The following is a 9437-nucleotide window of genomic DNA, read 5'->3' on the forward strand; positions in this document are numbered from 1 at the left end:
CTGCTCAGGGATCACATCCTTTCCATCTGGTGGTCACTCATGTGATGGGAGTAGATCAAAATTCTCCTCTTCCCACCAAGAGGAGTCTTGGGCCCAGTCCCAGGCCCTGCAGACCTTGATGTGGGCTGTGTGTGCCTCCTCTACCTGCTGCCCGTGGAAGACAGGCAGGGGAGTCTTGGGCCGCCGTGCACGAGTGGACAAGTGGGAAGCCCAGACGGGACCTGCAGTTCTGTTAGCAGTGTTACCAACGCTCACCTCCTAGTTTTCAGAAATGTTGACACTGGGGAAGCTGTCGCGGGGCGGGATTCGGGATCCTCCGAGCTGTCTGAACAACATCCTGGCAATCTGAAATGATTTCAGTGTGAAAAGTTGAAAACGAAGCTGCCTCTGTCTGCAGATAATAAAACTTCTTTCTTTTGCAAGCCTGCCTGTTGAAAAGCACCCAGTCACTGTATCCTGGAGCCGAGCGGGAAGGGCAGCTGCCGTTTCTACTTGGTGGGAAGTGAGACTGTATTTCCCCTCGTAACTACTGGGGGGAGACATGGGAGCACCTTGTGAACTGTATAGGTCAACCCGAAACTTCAACATTCCGCAACTTTTGTAACTGCAGCTAAAAACATCTTGATCACAATTACAGGCAATTATTGTACTCTGATGCTTTTGCAGGAAAAAAAAAAGTTTCATCTTCAAAAAGATTCATAGAAAGGATTTTTTTTTTTTTTTTTTTTTGCTGTACGCGGGCCTCTCACTGTTGTGGCCTCTCCCATTGCGGAGCACAGGCTCCGGACACGCAGGCTCTGTGGCCATGGCTCACGGGCCCAGCCACTCCGCGGCATGTGGAATCTTCCCGGACCGGGGCACGAACCCGTGTCCCCTGCATCGGCAGGCAGACTCTCAACCACTGCGCCACCAGGGAAGCCCGAAAGGACTTTTTGACAAGTACAAGTTTATGATAACTTTCAGATCATACTGCTGAACTGGGTAATATTAAAGAATTCTAATGGAAAACCTGATGGCTTCATAAAACTGTCAACAGAAGATTAAAATCAAGGATTAGTCACGTAGGACTGATCAAACTGATGAATATGTTTATAACTTTTTGGGTTTTGTCTGAAATATTACTGGGTTTTAATCTGTGTTTTCCAGATATAAGGAAACCCTTCCCCTCAAGATAATTATGACCTACAGCAATTTGGTGAATTGTACCTTTGTAAGTAGAATTGAAACATTTATCTTTTCTGTTTACCTGATCCCTCCAGAAACTGGAAACTCTTAGATTCCCAGCAGTTTTATCAGGCAAATAAGGAAGGCCACCTCCTAATAGGTACAGGAATCTCAAGGCAATTTGGGGACATCAAAAAGAGAGGAATTCACCCAAATCTATAGATGTCACAGGTGGAATCTGCGAGAAGCCCTTGGTGTGGCTTTTCTGGACTTGAGAGACCTTTTAAAAGTTCAGTCTGAGATTTCTTATGAAAAGTTCCAGCACAGCCAATTTAAAAGAGCCTATGTGGTCAATTAACCAGACTTATTTTGCAAACAAATTAGTCTTAATATGGCTATATTTGGTAGAAATGAGGGTAATTTTAAAGAGAAAAAGATTATGTTTCAGTGGCTATTAAATCCTAGTTTTGTTAATTGAGGTCTGTATTTACTGCCTGGGACTTACTTTCCCAGATAGCTCCTTGCTGTCGTGTTATATCATTGTAAAATTTGATTGAATTATTAAAATCCACTTTAAGTTTGTTTCTGAAGCTGGTCACAGTAATCTGTCTTTGGATGAAGATCAGATGCCCCATGACTGACAACCAGGAGATTATTTATACTGGAAAAAGACATCAGATAAAGGCCTCTTTACAGCCATGCTGGAAAGTACCATATCAGGTCTCTCCTGAATGAACTCCAATTCCTGTTTCTGACATCTGACTTCAACTAAGACCAGCACTGCCAGACCAGGACAAGAAGAAGACGACATCTGAATAGACAGCTGACCCGAGATGCTGGACCAGGCCTTTATGCTACTTACTTTGACAACGGCTCACACCTCTCCCTTATGAACCAAATGTATTTCTTCCTTGGCCTCAATCATCTGCAAGTTTCAACAAATCAATCCGATTGCTGGGTTTGTGGCCAATTACCTATGCCCAGTACTCCCAGGTTGCCTTGGTGGGTTTCTCCTCCCCAAGGCTCTAATTGGATGAAATTTTATTTTATATTTTATTTCTTTTTGCGGTACGCAGGCCTCTCACTGCTGTGGCCTCTCCCGTTGCAGAGCACAGGCTCCGGACGCGCAGGCTCAGCGGCCATGGCTCACGGGCCCAGCGGCCCCGCGGCACGTGGGATCCTCCCGGACCGGGGCACGAACCCGTGTCCCCTGCATCGGCAGGCGGACCCTCAACCACTGCGCCACCAGGGAAGCCCTGAAATTTTATTTTAAGAGAAAGAAACTCTAGCACCATGCAAGCTAACATTACCACCAATATCACTATGTGAGACCCTCTTACCTGGCCAATTTAATGACACCCGTTCTGAACTTGGCCGTAAATACTCTTTCACTAGATGTTGAATATTGGATGACACTTAACGGGACCCAGTTGACCTACGGAACAAGTTAATGGTCTTGGCTTTACCCAGGTTGCTTAGGAAGATGCACGATTGGTTTCCCTTGGGCTCAAGGTCACCCACAAATAGCCTTGGAAACAGCCCCTGTCAGTCTGCCTTTAATGTGCGCACACTGCTTTCTATGAATTTTCCAATGGTAACCATTTGGCTGCAGTATTTGTTAACTCATCTTAAGACACGTGAAGAATCAGATTTCTGCTCTGAATGATGCTCTTCCCAGTTTAGGAAAAATACTAGGAAAACGGTTTGGTTTAGGAGAATCTTGGCTTGAACCTTTACTGATGACATCATTACTCCTACTGTCAAGTTGGATCACATCTCTAGTTCTCTATAAATTAATGAACATGTACCATGTACATCCAAGATAAAATTGGCATGAATCCTACTGGACAACTTGGAATTGACCATTAGTCCCTGCCAGACATCTTACTAGCACAGCCCCTTAAAAGGAAAGAAAGAACTGGACTATTAAGGTCTGACATCAGGGACATGACGGACCCAGGGCAGGTAAACAAGCACCGTAGCATCGAGGTACCAAACCTTTGCTCACCTGTGCTTTATATCGAAAGATTAGTGATAGATGGGGGAATTAATGAAACAAAATCATATTTTACGCAAGACAATAGAAATTAAAAGGTTTCCTTTGCCCGTTTGGGCCTCCTCCCTCCCCTTTAGTGAGTATTGTGCATCTGCAGTAACCAGACCTCCTTAGGAGATACCATTCTCTCCCTCTCTCTCTCCTTTTTTTTTTTTTTTTGCCATGCTGCAGGATCTTAGTTCCCTGATCAGGGATTGAACCCAGAGCCATGGCAGTGAGGGCACTGAGTCCTGAACACTGGACCCCCAGGGAATTCCCAGAATTTTCTATTTCTTAAATCAACTACTGATTAATTGTTTTCATTGACAGTTTCAATATTCACCTTATATCACTGATGGTATTTCCACATCAACAGTGTTGTTCTTGATGTTTAAACGCCGTTCCAGTCTGAGCCCCTACAAGCCCCTGCCTCAGGATTCCCGGTCTGAAGCCCACGAGCACACAGGGTAAGGCCCAGGACCAAGAGCAATGACGCAAAGGCATCCTTTTGTCTTCACCTCTGTGTTGGGTCCTGAGTGGGTTCTGAATGCGTAATAACCAGCCTGGTTTCCCAGTAATGCACCATTCCCTTCCGGGCCTGGCCCCTCTGATACCCCCAAATCACTGCATTAAATATTAAAGCTGCCTGAGCCCTGGCAGCTCCATTCTGAAGGCAGCGGCGAAGTTTCTGTGGAATAACTCTGGCTGGCTGGCTGCTAGATTTTTTCATTATTTTAATCTATGCGTATTGGCTAGGACTGCAGTATTGTTGCTTTTTTCCACAAATATTAGCCTGAAATTGAGAGAGACCCGATCTCCAGTGCAGCCTGGAGGAAGAGGAGGGTTGTCATTTGTTCCGGTTGCCACACCTAAGGGAGGGCTGTACATTACCCTTTAACCTAGCTGGGACATTCAGGCCACCCCAGCCAGGGGTCTGCTGAAGACCTGCTCATACAACATACTTTGGTGGGTGCTGTCGGAGGTGGGGAAAAGCATAAGATTTGAGCTTGTGAGCTTCATGGAGAGTGAAAACATGTACATTTAAAAAAAGAAAAAAAAAGACAGTCCAACCCAAAGCAGCTCCTGGTGCAGAGAGGATGCATGACAGAGACCAGTGCCCAGGATGTCACGTCTAGGGGAGCACGTCCCTGGCTGGAGCCATCCAGGGAGCTGCCTTGGGAGGTGGTGGGATGAGGTGGACCTTGGGGAGGGATGTAGGACTTTGACAAAGGTGCAGGGAAGGAAGGGTCACTATTGTGGACGCAGCGTGAACAGAGGGAGAGCATGTGGACCCTCCAAGAGCATGCAAGACTCCTGGAGCAGATCCCAGCGATGCCAGCGGTCAGTGGCCACTGCCGGTGGTGCCCGTCGGCCCTGGGTGTCACAGTCTTGGAGGGAAATAGTCTTCATGGGTCTGAGATCTGAAGGAAGGTCCTGACCCTCAACGTTCTCCCCAGAGGGACTCAGGTTCACCCCCAGTGTTACTTACACAGACTTTGCTCCTTTGAGATCAGGGATCGTCCTGGCTCTCTGTTGCTGACAGCCAAGCCCATGCCAAGCTGAACCGCTTTGATCTGGCCATTTCATGACACTGGGATTCCATCTAGAGAATTCTGCCTGAGGGGAAGAAGCAGCGGGGGATGGGTGAAAGCGTGTGCTCAGGAGGGGGGCAGTGGAAGCAGGTGCGAGCCCGCTGGACAGCAGCCCCTGCCAGCCCCCCACCAAGGCCCCAGCAGCACCGGCAACCCCTGGGCGGTTCTTTGGAAAGCGCTCCCGCGTCCTTCTGTGCCAGCAGCTGAAACTACAAAACAGACACTAGTTGTAGTGGTAACTTACCAGGCCGTTCCGCCACTGTCAGGGCAGGGGCTTCAGGGAAATGAGCCTCGCGACAGGACCCATGTGTCCTGCGGTGCCTTGGTGGCCACGGGCCCCTCCTCTTAGGTGCTATGGGGTTCCTGCGTCAGTGGCTCAAACGCCTGCAACCCCTTGAGCAGTGGCACCGAGGCTCTACCACAGGAAAGGTGAGACCCCCAGGAACACATGCCCACCCCCTCCCAGAGATGAGCGGGCGGCCTCTTGCAGGAGGCGTGGTGTCGGGGCTCCACGGGGAGCAGCCGTGCAGAGGGAGCCCGCGCTGGGGGCCGCGAGCCTTCCACCCTGTTCCACGCGCTCTGTCCGCGGGCTACCTGCCGGCCAAGCCGCTCTGCTCCTGGCTGTCAGGCCTCCTCTGTGGGGGATGCCGTCCACGGGGGACCACGCGTGACCTGTGTCTGTGACCCCTCCAGCGGTCCGCCCACGTGCCTCTTCTCAGACCTTGACCTGAGCCTCCAGTCTGTCCTGCCGGGACCCTGACCGGACCACGCCACTGACACCCACCCGCCACCTGGATGCCCAGCTCTGCTGCCTGAGACTGTCCACGGGGAGATCCCCTCACCTTTCCAGGCCGCCTGTGAGGACTGGAGTGTGGCAGCCACCCACGTTCACTTGCACCTGGTACTGAGTGGCCGGTCCGTGGACCAAGGGGTAGCCTTTTCATCCTCCATCAGCTGGTCACAGAGGTCCTTCACGTGACCCCAGGTGGGGGCTGGGGAAGAGGCACGGCCGCTGGAGCCTGCGGGAGCCTGTCCCATGCGGACCCCCCACCCTGGAAAGGACCACTGCTGGGCCCTCTGACTTCTGACTTGTTGGGTCCCACAGAATCCATCCCGTGAGGGAAGCTCTGGCTGCAGGCGCTGTGTGTCCCTGGTGGGAAGTCCCCTCTCTGTCAGGGCTGTTGGCGGGGGTCTCTGCTGCAGGTGACGTGGAAGCAGGGGCGCGACCAGCCTCGCTGCAGAACCCTGGGAGTCTGCACTGTGATTCTCCTATCGGGCGAGTCATGAATTCCAGACGATGTCCTTTCTGACCCCAGATACCCAGGGCGCTAGGCTCCGCCAGGTTGTGCGGCTCCAGTGGCAGGGCTGCTGCAGCCCTTTGCTGCTCTGGGCGCTCAAAGCTGGCAACATTCGGTGTCACCCCAATACGGGAAGGAGCACAAAATATGCTCCCTCTGGAACCAGGTGCAAGACCTGACTTTGGAAGGCCTTTTCAACATGCTCTAGACTAAGAGAGGTCTGAAAATCTCCCTGCTCTTCTGACCCTCTGAATTGTCACAGGGCTTCTCGCCCACCCTCTGCAGAGCAGGGGTCTTGGCAAGGCCTCCAGCACACTTGCCACTTCTTGCTTATCTGGCCCTGGTCACACGATGCCTTTGATACAGTGGACCAGTGGGATGGTCTGCAGAGGGTCCTGCTGGCCCAGATCCCCTTGGCCTCCTTTATAAAGATGGGAGAGTTAGCACCGCCCTGGTGCCACACTTCAGATGCAAGGCTGCTGTCCTCACCACGCGAGTGTGGACCACGTGTGACCCTCCCTGCAGACAGGGATGGAGGAGAACGCATTCACCGGCGCGATGGCTGAAGTCACGCACCGAGACTGAGTGACTCTTCTCCAGCAAAGACACGTCTGTTACAAAGCTGTATTGGGGGCGTCTCCTGAGTTAGGTTTGCTGTACACCACTGCCAGCTTTCACTATTGATTTCCTTTTCGTAGGGCCAGAATAATTATTTTTAATTCGTTAATTTTTGGCTGCGTTGGGTCTTCATTGCTGTGTTCAGGCTTTCTCTAGTTGCAGCAAGCGGGGGCTACTCTTCTGTGCAGTGCGTGGGCTTCTCATTATGGTGGCTTCTCTTGTCACGGAGCACGGGCCCTAGGCGCACAGGCTTCAGTAGTTGTGGCACACAGGCTCAGTAGTTGTGGCTCGCAGGCTCTCGAGTGCAGTCTCAGTAGTTGTGGCGCATGGGCTTAGCTGCCCTGCGGCATGTGGGATCTTCTCAGACCAGGGCTCAAACCCATGACCCCTGCATTGGCAGGCGGATTCTTAACCACTGCACCAGCAGGGAAGTCCCAGAATAATTATTTAAATGGGCACACAATGAGGACTGCTAACCACCCCCTTTATCCTTTAAATCTTGAAGGACGGCACTCACCTCTGCAGTCTCGCAGGAATGCATCATTATTTGGATGTACTATCTTGGCAAGGGTGCTACAGTGTCAAGGGCATCTCCTGGGCTCTTTGTCCTATGACAGTTCCACACATGCCAAGGAACCAGAGTTAGGGCTCTTCCAGTTACCAGGTCTGCACCTACAGTTATGTATTTGGGGAAACGACTACTGGCTGAGACCAGATGACCCACTGGCATGATGAGATTTTCAATCTCCAAGTATTAAGGGGGCCACGTAGGCGTATCCACTTCTCTGAGTTTTCTGATTCCTTCCTCCACCATTGCCACAGCAGTTACGACATGTATGTTTCCATCAGTGTGGGTCACTGCCTTTTCCAAACTTCCAAAAACCATCCTAGGAGCAAATCAGCACTGTCGCCTCAGCTGTTGAATCCTGCGAGCTGGCAGGCGTTTCCATGTTGATAAACCCTCCCTTGCCCCAAATGATATTCTGCCCCTTGATCCAGCACATCCTGATGGCAGCTCTTGGCTGGGTCTTACGGCTCCTTCGGGACATGAGTTCTTTCTTCTTTGCCAGGCCCAGCACTTCCCTGGCTGGGTCATACAGTGATTTGCTTCTCAGCTTGGTGGCCAGGAGGGAAGGTGAGGACTGCTAGCCTTCAGCAGGGGGGAATGGACCACACATGCAAGCCCAGAGCGTTCAGAGGGGCCTGGGGTTGGAAGATTTTGGTGCCTCACCCTAGCTGTTCCCATCCCAAGTCTCAGGGCCTCACTCCTTCCAGTCGTGGTCCTGACTTTGGCAGAGGAGACCAGCTGGGGCTGAGAAGGCAGACTTCTCTGGAGCTTTGCTGTCCTTATCATTAAGTCCTGGGCCTGACTCAGTTCTTCCTGCAACATGTGGGGTCTCTCTGGGCTGCCAGAGAAGCCCGGGGGGTTCACACGTCACCTAAGTTGGTGATTAGCCAGCCTAATCCTTTCCTTATCTTCCCCCACCGGGAATACCCAGCAGCAGCCACCAGAGCCCGCGTCCCTGCACTGACCCCTCCCCCATGCCTCCCAGATGCCCGAGACATCGCACCAGCTGGTGTAATCCCTTCTACCTGTGTCCCTTCCCACTTTACCACTGTTAAAAGTTGCTTTTTTAATTAATAGATTTCATTTTCTTCTTTTTAAAAAATTTTTATTTATTTTTATTATTTATTTTATTTTTGGCTGTGTTGGGTCTTCGTTGCTGCGCGTGGGCTTTCTCTAGTTGTGATGAGCAGGGGCTACTCTTTGTTGCAGTGCGTGGGCTTCTCATTGCGGTGGCTTCTCTTGTTATGGAGCACAGGCTCTAGGCGTGCAGGCTTCAGTAGCTGTGGCTCACGGGCTCTAGAGCGCAGGCTCAGTAGTTGTGGCTCAGTAGTTGTGGCGCATGGGCCTAGTTGCTTCGCGGCATGTGGGATCTTTCCGCATCAGGGCTCGAACCCGTGTCCCCTGCATTGGCAGGCAGATTCTTAACCACTGCGCCACCGGGGAAGCCCTGTTTTCTTCTCTTTTTTAAAAAAAATTTATTTATTTATTTGGCTGTACTGGGTCTTAGTTGCCGCATGCAGGATCTTTAGTTGTAGCATGTGGGATCTAGTTCCCTGACCAGGGATCGAACCTGGGCCCCCTGCATTAGGAGTGCAGAGTTTTAACTGCTGGACCACCAGGGAAGTCCCTAGATTTCATTTTCTAACACAGTTCAGGTCCCAGAAAACTTGAGCAGAGATCTCCCATATCCTCCCCTCCTCCCGCACAATCCCCTGATTAGAGATCTCCCATATCCTCCCCTCCTCCCGCACAACCCCCTGATTAGAGATCTCCCATACCCTCCCCTCCTCCCGCACAACCCCCTGATTATCACCATCTGGCCTTAGTGAGGTAGATTTGCAACAATTGGTGAATCAGTATTGATACACTATTATTAACTAACGTCCATAGTTTATGTTTAAGCTCTCTCTCTGTGTTTTCCGGTTCTATGGGTTTTGACCAATGGATAATGTCCTGTATCCACAATCACATGATCATTCAGAAGAGGTTCACTGCCCTAAAAAGCGCTGTGCCCACCTGCGCATCCTTGCCCCTCAAACCCCTGATCTTTTCACTGTCTCCAGAGCTCTGCCTTCTCCACAAGGTCACAGAGTTGGAATCACGTAGTCTGCAGCCTTTGCAGACTGGCTTCTTTCACGTGATGTCTTTTCAGGCACTGACAG

The 9437-nt window shown here is 51.1% G+C and overlaps 1 non-coding gene across 1 annotated transcript; it reads right to left on the reverse strand.

Annotated features, from left to right (window-relative positions):
• Window positions 1-8824: 8824 nt before the first annotated feature.
• On the reverse strand, window positions 8825-8897 carry TRNAR-CCU (transfer RNA arginine (anticodon CCU)). Its single transcript has one exon. It is a non-coding gene; the product is annotated as a tRNA-Arg (tRNA).
• Between the last annotated feature and the right edge of the window lie 540 nt (window positions 8898-9437).

Source organism: Pseudorca crassidens, chromosome 15 (assembly GCF_039906515.1).
Source record: "Pseudorca crassidens isolate mPseCra1 chromosome 15, mPseCra1.hap1, whole genome shotgun sequence".
Lineage (NCBI taxonomy): Eukaryota > Metazoa > Chordata > Mammalia > Artiodactyla > Delphinidae > Pseudorca > Pseudorca crassidens.